The 17,459-nt window shown below is 43.2% G+C and overlaps 1 long non-coding RNA gene across 1 annotated transcript in view; it reads left to right on the top strand.

Moving 5' to 3' along the window:
* LOC122800881 overlaps window positions 1-17,459 on the top strand; it is a 1,528,016-nt gene that overhangs the window by 214,288 nt on the left and 1,296,269 nt on the right. The gene's annotated exons all lie outside the window — the stretch shown is intronic.

Raw genomic sequence — 17,459 nt, 5'->3', positions numbered from 1 at the left:
ACTCAGGTTATTGGAGGCTCCTAGACAGTCATTCTTCCTCCTATCAGTCAGTCTAAGCTACGATAATTTACTCAGGTTATTGGGGGCTCCTGGACCCTCATTCTTCCACCTATGAGTCAGACTAAGCTATGATAATTTGCTCAGGTTATTGGGGGCTCTTGGACACTCATTCTTCATTCTATCAGTCAGTCTAAGCTACGATAATTTACTCAGGTTATTGGGGGCTAGTGGACCCTCATTCTTCCTCCTATCAGTCAGTCTAAGCTACGATAATTTACTCAAGTTATTGGGGGCTCCTGGATTCCCATTCTTCCTTTTATAAGTCATTCTAAGCTATGATAATTTACACAGGTTATCGGGGGATCCGCGACTCTCATTCTTCCTCCTATCAGTCAGTCTAATCTATGATAATTGACTCAGGTTATTGGGGGCTCCTGGTCCCTCATTCTTCCTCCTATCAGTCAGTCTAAGCAATGATAAATTACTCAGGTTATTGGGGATCCTGGACCCTATTTCTTCCTCCTATCAGTCAGGCTAAGCTATGATAAGTTACTCAGGTTATTTGGGGCTCCTGGACCCTCATTCTTCCTCCTATCAGTCAGTCTAAGCTATGACAATTTACTCAGGTTATTGTGGGCTCCTGGACCCTCATTCTTCCTCCTATCAGTCAGTCAGTCTAAGCTATGATATTTTACTCCCCCAATAACCTGAGTAAATTATCATAGCTTAGACTGACTGAAAAAAGGAAGAATGAGGGTCCAGGAGCCCCCAATCCCAAGAGTAAATTATTGTAGCTTAGACTGACTGATAAGATGAAGAATGAGGGTCCAGAAGCCCCCAATAACCTAAGTAAATTATAGTAGCTTAGACTTAGTCTAAGCTACAATAATTTACTCAGGATATTGGGGCTCCTGGACCCTCATTCTTTCTGCTAACTGTCAGCCTTAGCTATGATAGTTTAATCAGGTTATTGGGGGCTCCAAGACCCTCATTCCTCCTAGTATCAGTCAGTCTAAGCTATGATAAATTACTCAGGTTATTGGAGGCTCCTAGACAGTCATTCTTCCTCCTATCAGTCAGTCTAAGCTACGATAATTTACTCAGGTTATTGGGGGCTCCTGGACCCTCATTATTTCTTTTTTCAGTCAGTCTAAGCTATGATAATTTACTCAGGTTATTGGGGGCTCCTGGACCCTCATTCTTCTTTTTATCACTCACTCTAAGCTATGATAATTTACTCAAGTTATTGGGGGCTCCTGGACCTGCATTCTTCCTCCTATCAGTCAGTCTAAACTACAATAATTTAATCAGGTTATTGGGGGCTTCTGGACCCTCATTCTTCCTCATATCAGTCAGTCTAAGCTATAATTTACTCAGGTTATTGGGGGCTCCTTTACCCTCTTTCTTCCTCCAGTCAGTCAGTCTAATCTATGATCATTTACTCAGGTTATTGGGGGCTCCTGGACCCTCAATCTTCCTCCTATCAGTCAGTCTAAGTTATGATAATTTGCTCAGGTTATTGGGGGCTGCTGGACCCTCATTCTTCATGCTATCAGTCAGTCAGTCTAAGCTATTATAATTTACTGAGGTTATTGGGGGCTCCTGGACCCATATTATTCCTCCTATCAGTCACACTAAGGTATTATAATTTACTCAGGTTATTGGGGGCTCCTGGACCCTCAATCTTCTTCCTATCAGTCAGTCTAAGCTATGATAATTTACTGAGGTTATTGGGGGCTCCTAGACCCTCAGTCTTTCTCCTATCAGTCAGCTTAAGCTATGAACATTTACTCAGGTTAATGAGGGCACCTGGACCCTCATTCATCTTCCTATCAGTCAGTCTAAGCTACGATAATTTACTCAGGTTACTGGGGCTCCTGGACTCTTATTCTTCCTACTAACAGTAAGTCTAAGTTATGATAGTTTACTCAGGTTATTGGGGGTTCCAAGACCCTCATTCCACCTCATATCAGTCCGTCTAAGCTATGATAATTTACTCAGGTTATTTTGGATTCCTGGACCCTCATTCTTCTTCCTCTCAGTCAGTCTAAGCTACGATAATTTACTCAAGTTATTGGGGGCTCCTGGATTTTCATTCTTCCTTTTATAAGTCATTCTAAGCTAATAGAATTTACTCAGGTTATTGGGGGTTCCTGGACCCTCATTCTTCCTCCTATCAGTCAGTCTAAGCTATGATAGTTTACTCAGGTTATTGGGGACACCTAGACCCTCATTCTTCTGCTTATCAATCAGTCAGAGCTACGATAATTTACTCAGGTTATTGGGGGCTCCTGGACCCTCATTCTTCCTCCTATCAGTCAGTCAGTCTAAGCTATGATATTTTACTCACCCAATAACCTGAGTAAATTATCATAGCTTAGACTGACTGAAAAAAGGAAGAATGAGGGTCCAGGAACCCCCAATCACCTGAGTAAATTATCGTAGCTCAGACTGATTGATAGGAGGAAGAATGAGGGTCCAGGAGCCCCCAATAACCTGAGTAAATTATCATAGCTTAGACTTACTCTAAGCTATGATAATTTACTCAGGATATTGGGGCTCCTGGACCCTCATTCTTCCTGCTAAAAGTCAGTCTTAGCTATGATAGTTTAATCAGGTTATTGGGGGCTCCAAGACCCTCATTCCTCCTTCTATCAGTCAGTCTAAGCTATGATAATTTACTGTGGTTATTGGGGGCACCTAAACCCTCATTCTTCCGCTTATCAATCTGTCTAAGCTACGATAATTTACTCAGGTTATTGGAGGCTCCTAGACAGTCATTCTTCCTCCTATCAGTCAGTCTAAGCTACGATAATTTACTCAGGTTATTGGGGGCTCCTGGACCCTCATTCTTCCACCTATCAGTCAGACTAAGCTATGATAATTTGCTCAGGTTATTGGGGGCTCTTGGACACTCATTCTTCATTCTATCAGTCAGTCTAAGCTACGATAATTTACTCAGGTTATTGGGGGCTAGTGGACCCTCATTCTTCCTCCTATCAGTCAGTCTAAGCTACGATAATTTACTCAAGTTATTGGGGGCTCCTGGATTCCCATTCTTCCTTTTATAAGTCATTCTAAGCTATGATAATTTACACAGGTTATCGGGGGATCCGCGACTCTCATTCTTCCTCCTATCAGTCAGTCTAATCTATGATAATTGACTCAGGTTATTGGGGGCTCCTGGTCCCTCATTCTTCCTCCTATCAGTCAGTCTAAGCAATGATAAATTACTCAGGTTATTGGGGATCCTGGACCCTATTTCTTCCTCCTATCAGTCAGGCTAAGCTATGATAAGTTACTCAGGTTATTGGGGGCTCCTGGACCCTCATTTTTTCTCCTATCAGTCAGTCTAAGCTACGATAATTTACTCGGGTTATTGGGGGCTCCTGGACCCTTATTCTTCATTTTTTCAGTCAGTCAAAGCTATGATAATGTAGTCAGGTTATTGGGGGCTATTGGACCCTCTTTCTTCCTCCTATCAGTCAGTCTAAGCTACGATAATATACTCAGGTTATTGGGGGCTCCTGGACCCTCATTCTTCCTCCTATCAGTCAGTCTAAGCTATGACAATTTACTCAGGTTATTGGGGGCTCCTGGACCCTCATTCTTCTTCCTATCAGTCAGTCAGTCTAAGCTATGATATTTTACTCCCCCAATAACCTGAGTAAATTATCATAGCTTAGACTGACTGAAAATAGGAAGAATGAGGGTCCAGGAGCCCAATCAAGAGTAATATGGCAGACTGACTGATAGGAGGAAGAATGAGGGTCCAGGAGCCCCCAATATCCTGAGTAAATTATCGTAGCTTTGACTTAGTCTAAGCTACGATAATTTACTCAGGATATTGGGGCTCCTGGACCCTCATTCCTCCTAGTATCATTCAGTCTAAGCTATGATAAATTACTCAGGTTATTGGAGGCTCCTAGACAGTCATTCTTCCTCCTATCAGTCAGTCTAAGCTACGATAATTTACTCAGGTTATTGGGGGCTCCTAGACAGTCATTCTTCCTCCTATCAGTCAGTCTAAGCTACGATAATTTACTCAGGTTATTGGGGGCTCCTGGACCCTCATTATTTATTTTTTCAGTCAGTCTAAGCTATGATAATTTACTCAGGTTATTGGGGGCTCCTGGACCCTCATTCTTCTTTTTATCAGTCACTCTAAGCTATGATAATTTACTCAAGTTATTGGTGGCTCCTGGACCTGCATTCTTCCTCCTATCAGTCAGTCTAAGCTACAATAATTTACTCAGGTTATTGGGGGCTTCTGGACCCTCATTCTTCCTCGTATCAGTCAGTCTAAGCTATAATTTACTCAGGTTATTGGGGGTTCCTTTACCCTCTTTCTTCCTCCAGTCAGTCAGTCTAATCTATGATCATTTACTCAGGTTATTGGAGGCTCCTGGACCCTCAATCTTCCTCCTATCACTCAGTCTAAGTTATGATAATTTGCTCAGGTTATTGGGGGCTGCTGGACCCTCATTCTTCCTGCTATCAGTCAGTCAGTCTAAGCTATTATAATTTACTGAGGTTATTGGGGACTCCTGGACCCATATTATTCCTCCTATCAGTCAGACTAAGGTATTATAATTTACTCAGGTTATTGGGGGCTCCTGGACCCTCATTCTTCTTCCTTTCAGTCAGTCTAAGCTATGATAATTTACTCAGGTTATTGGGGGCTCCTATACCCTCAGTCTTTCTCCTATCAGTCAGCTTAAGCTATGAACATTTACTCAGGTTAATGAGGGCACCTGGACCCTCATTCTTCCTCCTATCAGTCAGTCTAAGCTACGATAATTTACTCAGGTTATTGGGGCTCCTGGATTCTTATTCTTCCTCCTAGCAGTAAGTCTAAGTTATGATAGTTTACTCAGGTTATTGGGGGTTCCAAGACCCTCATTGCTCCTCATATCAGTCCGTCTAAGCTATGATAATTTACTCAGGTTAATGGGGGCTCCTGGACCCTCATACATCCTCCTATCAGTCAGTCTAAGCTATGACAATTTACTCAGGTTATTGGGGTCTCCTGGACCCTCATTCATCCTCCTATTAGTCAGTCAGTCTAAGCTATGATACTTTACTTCCCCAATAACCTGAGTAAATTATCATAGCTTAGACTGACTGAAAAAAGGAAGAATGAGGGTCCAGGAGCCCCCAATCACCTGAGTAAATAAGAAAGAGGGTCCAGGAGCCCCCAATAACCTGAGTAAATTATCATAGCTTAGTCTTTGTCTAAGCTACGGTAATTTACTCAGGATATTGGGACTCCTGGACCCTCATTCTTCCTCCTAACAGTCAGTCTTAGCTATGATAGTTTAATCACATTATTGGCGGCTCCAAGACCCTCATTCCTCCTACTATCAGTCAGCCTAAGCTATGATAATTTACTCTGGTTATTGGGGGCACCTAAACCCTCATTCTTCCGTTTATCAATCAGTCTAAGCTACGATAATTTACTCAGGTTATTGGGGGCTCCTGGACCCTCATTCTTCCTTTTTTCAGTCAGTCTAAGCTATGATAATTTACTCCAGTCATTGGGGGCTCCTGGACCTGCATTCTTCCTCCTATCAGTCAGTCTAAGCTACGATAATTTACTCAAGTTATATGGGGCTCCTGGACCCTCATTCTTCCTCTTATTAGTTAGTCTAAGCTACGATAATTGACTCAGGTTATTGGGAGCTTCTGGACCCTCATTCGTCCTTATATCAGTCAGTCTAAGGTATAATTTACTGAGGTTATTGGGGGCTCCTTCACCCTCTTTCATCCTCCAATCAGTCAGTCTAATCTATGATCATTTACTCAGGTTATTGGGGGCTCCAGGACCCTCAATCTTCCTCCTATCAGTCAGTCTAAGTTATGATAATTTGCTCAGGTTATTGGGGGCTCCTGGACCCTCATTCTTCCTGCTATCAGTCAATCTGTCTAAGCTATTATAATTTACTGAGGCTATTGGGGGCTGCTGGACCCATATTATTCCTCCTATCAGTCAGTCTAAGCTATTATAATTTACTCATGTTATTGGGTGTTCCTGGACCCTCATTCTTCCTCCTATCAGTCAGTCTAAACTTTGACAATTTTCTCAGGTTATTAGGGGCTCCTGGACCCTCATTCTTCCTCCTATCAGTCAGGCAGTCTAAGCTATGATCATTTACTCAGGTTATTAAGGGCTCCTGGACCCTCATTCTTCCTCCTATCAGTCAATCAGTGCAAGCTATTATAATTTACTCAGGTTATTGGAGGATCCTGGACCCTTATTCTTCCTCCTATCAGTCAGTCTAAGCTACGATAATTTACTCAGGTTATCGGGCGCTCCAAGGCCCTCATTCCTCCTCCTGTCAGTCAGTCTAACCTATGATAATTTTCTCGGGTTATTAAGGGAACCTAGACCCTCATTCCTCCTCCTATCAGACAGTCTAAGCTACAATAGTTTACTCAGATTATTGGAGGCTCCTAGACACTCATTCTGCCTCCTATCAGTCAGTCTAAGCTACGATAATTTACTCAGGTTATTGGGGGCTCCTGGACCCTTATTCTTCATTTTTTCAGTCAGTCAAAGCTATGATAATATAGTCAGGTTATTGGGGGCTCTTGGACCCTCTTTCTTCCTCCTATCAGTCAGTCTAAGCTACGATAATTTACTCAGGTTGTTGGGGGCTCCTGGACCCTCATTCTTCCTCATATCAGTTAGTCTAAGCTACGATAATTTACTCAGGTTATTTGGGGCTCCTGGACCCTCATTCTTCCTCCTATCAGTCAGTCTAAGCTATGACAATTTACTCAGGTTATTGAGGGCTCCTGGACCCTCATTCTTCCTCCTATCAGTCAGTCAGTCTAAGCTATGATATTTTACTCCCCCAATAACCTGAGTAAATTATCATAGCTTAGACTGACTGAAAAAAGGAAGAATGAGGGTCCAGGAGCCCCCATTCCCAAGAGTAAATTATTGTAGCTTAGACTGACTGATAAGATGAAGAATGAGGGTCCAGAAGCTAAGTAAATATAGTAGCTTAGACTTAGTCTAAGCTACAATAATTTACTCAGGATATTGGGGCTCCTGGACCCTCATTCTTTCTGCTAACTGTCAGCCTTAGCTATGATAGTTTAATCAGGTTATTGGGGGCTCCAAGACCCTCATTCCTCCTAGTATCAGTCAGTCTAAGCTATGATAAATTACTCAGGTTATTGGAGGCTCCTAGACAGTCATTCTTCCTCCTATCAGTCAGTCTAAGCTACGATAATTTACTCAGGTTATTGGGGGCTCCTGGACCCTCATTATTTCTTTTTTCAGTCAGTCTAAGCTATGATAATTTACTCAGGTTATTGGGGGCTCCTGGACCCTCATTCTTCTTTTTATCACTCACTCTAAGCTATGATAATTTACTCAAGTTATTGGGGGCTCCTGGACCTGCATTCTTCCTCCTATCAGTCAGTCTAAACTACAATAATTTACTCAGGTTATTGGGGGCTTCTGGACCCTCATTCTTCCTCATATCAGTCAGTCTAAGCTATAATTTACTCAGGTTATTGGGGGCTCCTTTACCCTCTTTCTTCCTCCAGTCAGTCAGTCTAATCTATGATCATTTACTCAGGTTATTGGGGGCTCCTGGACCCTCAATCTTCCTCCTATCAGTCAGTCTAAGTTATGATAATTTGCTCAGGTTATTGGGGGCTGCTGGACCCTCATTCTTCATGCTATCAGTCAGTCAGTCTAAGCTATTATAATTTACTGAGGTTATTGGCGGCTCCTGGACCCATATTATTCCTCCTATCAGTCACACTAAGGTATTATAATTTACTCAGGTTATTGGGGGCTCCTGGACCCTCAATCTTCTTCCTATCAGTCAGTCTAAGCTATGATAATTTACTGAGGTTATTGGGGGCTCCTAGACCCTCAGTCTTTCTCCTATCAGTCAGCTTAAGCTATGAACATTTACTCAGGTTAATGAGGGCACCTGGACCCTCATTCATCTTCCTATCAGTCAGTCTAAGCTACGATAATTTACTCAGGTTATTGGGGCTCCTGGACTCTTATTCTTCCTACTAACAGTAAGTCTAAGTTATGATAGTTTACTCAGGTTATTGGGGGTTCCAAGACCCTCATTCCACCTCATATCAGTCCGTCTAAGCTATGATAATTTACTCAGGTTATTGGTGGCTCCTGGACCCTCATTCTTCCTCCTATTAGTCAGTCAGTCTAAGCTATGATTCTTTACTTCCCCAATAACCTGAGTAAATTATCATAGCTTAGACTGACTGAAAAAAGGAAGAATGAGGGTCAAGGAGCCCCCAATCACCTGAGTAAATTATCGTAGCTTAGACTGACTGATAGGAGGAAGAATGAGGGTCCAGGAGTCCCCAATGACCTGAGTAAATTATCATAGCTTAGTCTTTGTCTAAGCTATGGTAATTTACTCAGGATATTGGGGCTCCTGGACCCTCATTCTTCCTCCTAACAGTCAGTCTTAGCTATGATAGTTTAATCACATTATTGGCGGCTCCAAGACCCTCATTTCTCCTACTATCAGTCAGCCTAAGCTATGATAATTTACTCTGGTTATTGGGGGCACCTAAACCCTCATTCTTCCGCTTATCAATCAGTCTAAGCTACGATAATTTACTCAAGTTATTGGGGGCTCCTGGACCTGCATTCTTCCTCCTATCAGTCAGTCTAAGCTACAATAATTTACTCAAGTTATAGGGGGCTCCTGGACCCTCATTCTTCCTCCTATTAGTTAGTCTAAGCTACGATAATTGACTCAGGTTATTGGGAGCTTCTGGACCCTCATTCGTCCTTGTATCAGTCAGTCTAAGCTATAATATTACTGAGGTTATTGGGGGCTCCTTTACCCTCTTTCATCCTCCAATCAGTCAGTCTAATCTATGATCATTTACTCAGTTATTGGGGGCTCCTGGACCCTCATTCTTCCTCCTATCAGTCAGTCAGTCTCAGCTATGATACTTTACTCCCCCAATAACCTAAGTAATTTATCATAGCTTAGACTGACTGATAGGAGGAAGAAAGAGGGTCCAGGAGCCCCCAATGACCTGAGTAAATTATCATAGCTTAGACTTACTGATACGAGGAAGAATGAGGGTCCAGGAGCCCCCAATGACCTGAGTAAATTATCATAGCTTCGACTTTGTCTAAGCTACGATAATTTACTCAGGATATTGGGGCTCCTGTACCCTCATTTTTCCTCCTAACAGTCAATCTTAGCTATGATAGCTTAAACACATTATTGGGGGCTTCAAGACCCTCATTCCTCCTACTATCAGTCAGCCTAAGCTATGAAATTTTCTTTGGTTATTTGGGGCACCTAAACCCTCATTCTTCTGCTTATCAATCAGTCTAAGCTATGATAATTTACTCAGGTTATTGGGGGCTCCTGGACTCTCATTCCTCCTCCTAACAGTCAGTCTAAGCTACGATAATTTACTCAGGTTATTGGAGGCTCCTAGACAGTCATTCTTCCTCCTATCAGTCAGTCTAAGCTACGATAATTTACTGAGGTTATTGGGGGCTCCTGGACCCTCATTCTTCCTCCTATCAGTCAGTCTAAGCTACGATAATTGACTCAGGTTATTGGGGGCTTCTGGACCCTCATTCTTCCTTGTATCAGTCAGTCTAAGCTATAATTTACTGAGGTTATTGGGGGCTCCTTTACTCTCTTTCTTCCTCCTATCAGTCAATCTAATCTATGATCATTTACTCAGGTTATTGGGGTTTCCTGGACCCTCAATCTTCCTCCTATCAGTCAGTCTAAGTTATGATAATTTACTCAGGTTATTGGGGGCTCCTGGACGCTCATTCTTCCTGCTATCAGTCAGTCAATCAGTCTAAGCTATTATAATTTACTGAGGTTATTGGGGGCTCCTGGACCCATATTATTCCTCCTATCAGTCAGTCTAAGCTATTATAATTTACTCAGGTTATTGGGGGCTCCGGGACCCTCATTCTTCCTCCTTTCAGTCAGTCTAAGCTACGATAATTTACTATGGCTTTTGGGGGCACCTAAACCCTCATTCTTCTGCTTATCAATCAGTCTAAGCTACGAGAATTTTCTCAGTTTACTGGGGGCTCCTGGACCCTCATTATTCCTTTTGTCAGTCAGTCTAAGCTATGATAATTTGCTCATATTATTGGGGGCTCCTAGACCCTCAGTCTTTCTCCTATCAGTCAGCTTAAGCTATGATAATTTACTCAGGTTATTGAGGGCACCTGGACCCTCATTCTTCCTTCTATCAGTCAGTCTAAGCTACGATAATTTACTCAGATTATTGGGGGCTCCTGGAACCTCATTCTTCCTTTTTTCAGTCAGTCTAAGCTATGATAATTTACTCAGGTTATTGGGGGGTCCTGGATCCTCATTCTTCCTTTTTTCAGTCAGTCTAAGCTATGATAATTTACTCAGGTTATTGGGGGCTCTTGTATCCTCATTCTTCCTCCTATCAGTCAGTCTAAGCTACAATAATTTACTCAGGATATTGGGGGCTGCTAGACCCTCATTCTTCCTCCTGTCAGTCAGTCTAAGCTATGATAATTTACTCAGGTTATTAGGGGCTCCTGGACCCTCATTCTTTCTCCTATCAGTCAGTCTAAGCTATGATAATTTTCTCAGGATATTGGGGCTCCTGGACCCTCATTCTTCCTCATAACAGTCAGTCTACCCTATAATAGTTTACTCAGGTTATTGGGGGCTCCAAGGCCCCCAATCTCCCTCCTATCAGTCAGTCTAAGCTATGATAATTTTCTCGGGATATTAAGGACACCTGGACCCTCATTCCTTCTCCTATCAGACAGTCTAAGCTACAATAATTTACTCAGATTATTCGGGGCTCCTGGTCCCTCATTCTTCCTTCTATCTGTCAGTCTAAGCTGCAATAATTTTCTCAGGTTACTGGGGGCTAGTGGACCCTCATTCTTCCTCCTATCAGTCAGTCTAAGCTACGATAATTTACTCAAGTTACTGGGGGCTCCTGGATTCTCATTATTCCTTTTTTCAGTCATTCTAAGCTATGATAATTTACACAGGTTAGTGGGGGCTCCTGGACACACATTCTTCCTCCTATCAGTCAGTCTAAGCTACGATAATTTACTCAGGTTTTTGGAGGCTCCTGGACCCTCATTCTTCCTCCTATCAGTCAGTCTAAGCTACAATAATTGTCTCAGATTATTGGGGGCTTCTGGACCCTAATTTTTCCTTGTATCAGTCAGTCTAAGTGATAATTTACCTAGGTTATTGGGGGCTCCTTTACCCTCTTTCTTCCTCCTATCAGTCAGTCTAATCTATGATCATTTACTCAGGTTATTGGGGGCTCCTGGACCCTCAATCTTCCTCCCATCAGTCAGTCTAAGTTATGATAATTTGCTTAGGTTATTGAGGGCTCCTGGACCCTCATTCTTCCTGCTATCAGTCAATCAGTCTAAGCTATTATAATTTACTGAGGTTATTGGGGGCTCGAGGACCCATATTATTCCTCCTGTCAGCCAGTCTAAACTATTATAGGTTCATAGGTTCATAGCTTCATACTAGGCTATCTGCCCAAGGGCATTTATAAGCCTAGCCCAGAGTTTTGTGGCTTACGCCACCCCTTTAGTTTGAAGGATACTATGCCCATTATTTTGCTGTGCCTCTGTCAAGCAGTGACACCGAGGTAATCCCTGGTCTTTATCTGCGATCTCCCATCCATTGGTCAAGATTTCTCTTAAACAAGGCCAGTGAGGTGCTCTGCCTCACATGTACCGGGATTTTGTTCCACAGCATAGGGAGTCTCTGGGTGATGAATCTGTCCCTCCAGCACGTCCTATTAATAACCGTGTCAAGGTTTAAGTCTCCCGCCCTTGTAGTTCTGAGGGATCTAGATTTTTTGAGGTGAAGCATGTTCATCAATTCTGGGTTGGACATGGCCTTGTATGTCAGGCACAGGTCACCTCTGAGCAGACGGTAAGCGACTGAATAGAGCTGGAGTACTTTCAGTCGGGCAGCATAAGACATATTTTTGAGACCCTTTATCCTTTTGGTGAGGAACTTTTGGGGCCTTTCCAGCTGCTGCAGGTGTCGGGTCAGATACATCCCGAATGGGGCATTGTACTCAATCATTGGTCTGATGAGTGATGAGTACAGGGGGACGATGACCTCCCTTGATCTAGATGTGAATCCCTTCATGATCAGGTGGGCAATGTAGAAGGTCTTTCTAACTACTTTGGCAACGTGAGTGTCAAACGAAAGGTTACTGTCAACCTGGGTCCCCAGATCCCTGATAACCTCTTCTGTGCTCAGTGGATTGCCACCTATATGGTAGCTAGGGGTAACCTTGTTTTTCCCGAAGGGAATGACTATGCATTTCTTGGCGTTCAACCTCAGGCCATTGTTCTGGCACCAGTTATCCGTTTCTATGAGACCCTTCTGAAGGATATCTGTGTCAGATGTGTTCTCGACTATGGCGCCCAGTTTGCAGTCATCTGCAAATTTTGTCAGCCATAACCCTACTGTGTTTGTTTGTACTTCTGAAAAGTAGATGCCGAACAAGAGTGGGCCCAGGACTGAGCCCTGTGGGACACCACTTGTGACAGGCTTTGAGTCTGACATGGCACCAGCAACTCTGACCCTGTGGGTTCTGTCACCTAGCCAGTTTGCAACCCATCTTGTGACGTATGGGTTTACATTTAAGCTGATGAGTTTTTCAATGATACCTGAGTGGGGTATTATGTCGAAGGCCTTTGCCAGGTCGAGGTAGGCTGTGTGGACTGCCTTTCCCTCATCAATGGCCTTGGTGACTGTTTTGAAAAAGTCAACCAAGTTTAAAAGGCATGATCTGCCTTTGACAAAGCCAAACTGGGCTGGATCCAAAGTCTGCAGGTCCCCTATGTCTTTATTTATGAGTTCCATTATGATCCTCTCCATAGCTTTGCAGATCAGGCTTGTCAAGCTGATGGGGCGGTAATTTCCTGGGTCGGTGGAGGCACTGCCTTTGTGAAGTGGGACCACAGTTTCCGTGCGCCACTCCTTGGGCATGTATCCTGAGGTGAGGCTAAGATTAAACAGCTGTCCTAGCTGCGGGTTTAATTCCTCATTGAGTTCGTGGAGCACACAGCCGGGGACACCATCTGGTCCCATGGATGCTGTGTTTTTCGACTTGGAGAGAGCAGTTCTCACCTGAGCGTTAGAGATGTTTGGGGGGCTACAATCATCTGGTATAGTTATCTGTCCTTTTGGGGGGGAGAAGTTTGCACTGAACCTGTCAGCCAGTATGTTGGCAATGTCTGTAGGTTCAGTGATTTTTACATCATTTTGAACTAGTTCTGAGCATATCTGGTAGTTTCCTCCCAGGTTTCTAACATAGCTAAAGAAGCCCTTATGATTGTCTTTTGAGTCCTTAGCGATTTTTCTCTCAAAATTTGCCTTGGATGTCTTTATGAGAGATCGTAGTTTTTTACTTATAATGATCAAGGGTGTCTTACCTTTTAAGGATTTTGCTCTATCTTGTAGTAGCTTCCTCCTTTTGTTGTAGAGCTTGTTTATGGCTGGGGTCCACCAGACTGGACACTTGCCTTTGGTACAAAGAGTCTTTGTTTTGTTTGGGATTGCCTGATCCATGCAGTCCTGTAGGTGCTGGTAGAAGGCATTTGTAAGTGATTCAGCGGCTTGAGTAGTGGTTTCCGCAGGCTCGGGGGCCTTAAAAGAGACCACACTAGTCTTCAGAAGTGTGAAGTCGGCTTTTGAGAAGTTCTTCACTGTGGTCTTTTTTATCTCAGGTGGGGGCGGGATGTGGACTTCTAGTGAGATTAGTTTATGATCTGATTTCACCAGTGAGGGGTATACTTCCGGTGTTGAACATTGTGACCCCATGTTCGTGATGATGAGATCAAGTATGTTTTCACCTCTTGTGGGGATGGTAACTAGTTGTTCCATAGCATTTGAGTTTATGAACTCTAGTAACCTTTGGGCTAGAGTGTTGGGGCTTGAATAGTGATCCCAGTCTATATTCGGGTAGTTGAAGTCACCTAGTATGATGGTGTTTTGAGATACATTTATCCCCTCCAGTGTTTTCAGGAAAGCTATGTGAGGTTCCTGAGTTTGAGAGGGTGGCCTGTAACATGCTACAAATTGCAGAGCAGTCTTGCCTATGGTTAATTGCACCTGGATGGTCTCCGATGCATGCGTAGCCACCAACTTTGAGGTGTGGGTGTCCTTGATGAATATGGACACCCCCCCTCCTTTCTTGGTAGTGTCCGGATTTTGGGGCCAGAACGTGTGATATGAGGTAAAATCTGATAGTGCCGGGGTGCTCTCAGGAGCCTTGAACCAGGTTTCAGTCACAGCACAGACATCGATGTTCTCCATACTGAGAAGGGCCTCGAGTGCGTGCATCTTGAGGTTGAGACTTCTGGCATTGAGCAGCATTACCCTTAGTTTTTTTCCTTTTTTGTGTTCTAGGGTGGTAGGTTTAGAATTTGAGCCTTGCCTAAAAAAGGCACTATGGGGGTGGCAAGAGCCTTTGCCAATATCCGGAAGCCCAGGGGTGACAGGTGCAAGCCGTCCCTTGTGAAGCAGCGTGGCTTGTCCAGCATGTCATCCCAGGCAGACAGACATTGGATCCCCTTTGAATGACACCAGAGTTTAAGCCAATTATTAAATCTGATCATCTTATCTCTGTATTGTGGCATCATTCTTGGTGAAGGTAGGATACTGCTCAAGGTCAGGGTCATACCTGCCTGGGCTACATAATCAGAGAGCTCCTCTATGTCTCTTTTCATGTAGTCCAAGGAGGTACGTCTCAGGTCGTTTACACCAGCGTGGACAATGACTGAGTCATACTTGTACCTGCTGTTGAGAGACCTGAGTGCTTGCGTTATGTGGCAGATTCTAGCGCCCGACAGGCAGCTTACTGTGACCTTCTCCTTACTCAATCTGGTGAGTGGGACGTCAGTGTGTCTGACTATGGAGTCACCAATGACGAGTGTGTCTGGCATTGTGTTTGGCCTTAAGGGCTGTGACTGTTTGGCACACTGACTATGTGGTCTATGTGTTTCATGTGTTTTGTCCTGAGGTGGCAGTTGTTTGGGTGTTTGCTTTGGTGGCCTCTGCTGTTTTGGTAGATTTTTGATCAGAGCCTCTGAGTATGTCTTTGTGTGTTTATGTGTATGATTTGAAGTTGTGATAGTACTATGTGCGACTGGGTTTGTGGTGTGTGTGGTTACCTTCTCCTCCTGTCTGGTCTTGCCAGTCCTATGTTGAGAGAGCTCAGCCTCCAGTTTGGCTGTATAGTTGCATCTCTCGCATGTATTTGTGTTTTGTGGGAGAAGGAGAGGGTTGTCTGTGTACATGAGGCAATTGTAACATTGCCTCAGTATTCCCAGATTCACCAGCTGAGCAGGAGAGGACACTAGCAACTGATCCCTCGTCATGCTAGAAGGAATACAAAAACTTTAAAAAGACACCGGGGGATGTGGGTGATCGAGAAAAGGGGTTTTAGGCTGGTGGGGTACTATGTATAATAAAAGTGCTATATCAGAGTAAAAAGTACTTTAGGAGCAAGTGCTAAGCTTTATAGATAGAGAATAGTCTACTTAGGAATCAAGTAGAGCTGAACTTTTTAGATATAGAATATGCTGGTATGATCAGCAGTACAGTTCAAGGAAGGCTGTTTTAAGGGAAAATTTGAAGAGTGGACTTTAGGTAGCCCGAATAGTTTAACCTTGATTAACCGCCACTGCTCTTGTGGGCTCCTGTAGCAACTCCGCGCTAAATCTCGCTAACGCGCGCTTTCACGTGCTTTATAGCAGGGGGTTGAAAAGAGCTAGGAATTGACCCAAAATGGCCAATGGACTACTAGTTTCTGGCTTGTACCACTTCAAAATGGACGAATAGGCTGCTCAGTGCTTCCCACTCCCACTGGTAAGCAAAGAAGCTTCCCTTTTCCAAATATGGATATGGAACAGTTTCAGGAACCAAGACAAAGCCCAGGGATCAGCAAACTCTGATACTGGACTATTCTAGTTCAGCAAGGCGGGAAAACAAGAGATATATATATATTTTTTTCAAATAGAGAAGAAAAAACAGTCAATAAATGCTTTAAATGCTATGAATCGGCTAGCGCACTTGAGTGTGTAGCCTACAGATACAATTTACAACAATTACAAACTTTAAAGTGCAAAAACAGTTTAGACACAGAAAATCACTTAAAATGCAGTAGAAAAACAGGCGAAAATGCAGTCGCTAGTCAGTAAACAGTAGAAAAGCCACAAAATTATACTTATTATCAGGAAAAAGTCCCTCTTTTGCTCTCTGCTGCTTGAATCACTCTGCAGGACACCACGAGGAGCTGTGCTGAGTTGATATCAATCTAAAAAGGCGCACTTTTGCATGCTTTATAGCAGGGGGTTGAAAAGAGCTAGGAATTGACCCAAAATGGCCAATGGACTACTAGTTTCTGGCTTGTACCACTCCAAAATGGACGAATAGGCTGCTCAGTGCTTCCCACTCCCACTGGTAAGCAAAGAAGCTTCCCTTTTCCAAATATGGATATGGAACAGTTTCAGGAACCAAGACAAAGCCCAGGGATCAGCAAACTCTGATACTGGACTATTCTAGTTCAGCAAGGCGGGAAAACAAGAGATATTTTTTTTTTTTTTTTCAAATAGAGAAGAAAAAACAGTCAATAAATGCTTTAAATGCTATGAATCGGCTAGCGCACTTGAGTGTGTAGCCTACAGATACAATTTACAACAATTACAAAATTTAAAGTGCAAAAACAGTTTAGACACAGAAAATCACTTAAAATGCAGTAGAAAAACAGGCGAAAATGCAGTCGCTAGTCAGTAAACAGTAGAAAAGCCACAAAATTATACTTATTATCAGGAAAAAGTCACTCTTTTGCTCTCTGCTGCTTGAATCACTTTGCAGGAGACCATGAGGAGCTGTGCTGAGTTGATATCAAGCTAAAAAGGCGCGCTTTCAAGTGCTTTATAGCAGGGGGTTGAAAAGAGCTAGGAATAGACCCAAAATGGCCAATGGACTACTAGTTTCTGGCTTGTACCACTCCAAAATGGACGAATAGGCTGCTCAGGGCTTCCCACTCCCACTGGTAAGCAAAGAAGCTTCCCTTTTCCAAATATGGATATGGAACAGTTTCAGGAACCAAGACAAAGCCCAAGGATCAGCAAACTCTGATACTGGACTATTTTTTTTCAGCAAGGCGGGAAAACAAGAGATTTTCTTTTTTTTTTCAAATAGAGAAGAAAAAAACAGTCAATAAATACTTTAAATGCTATGAATCGGCTAGCGCACTTGAGTGTGTAGCCTACAGATACAATTTACAACAATTACAAACTTTAAAGTGCAAAAACAGTTTAGACACAGAAAATCACTTAAAATGCAGTAGAAAAACAGGCGAAAATGCAGTCGCTAGTCAGTAAACAGTAGAAAAGCCACAAAATTATACTTATTATCAGG

The sequence above is a fragment of the Protopterus annectens genome, chromosome 4.part1, assembly GCF_019279795.1.
Source record: "Protopterus annectens isolate FY-2018-M chromosome 4.part1, PAN1.0, whole genome shotgun sequence".
Lineage (NCBI taxonomy): Eukaryota > Metazoa > Chordata > Ceratodontiformes > Protopteridae > Protopterus > Protopterus annectens.
Note: the sequence above shows the minus strand (reverse complement) of the source record. Positions and strands in the feature narration are given on the sequence as shown.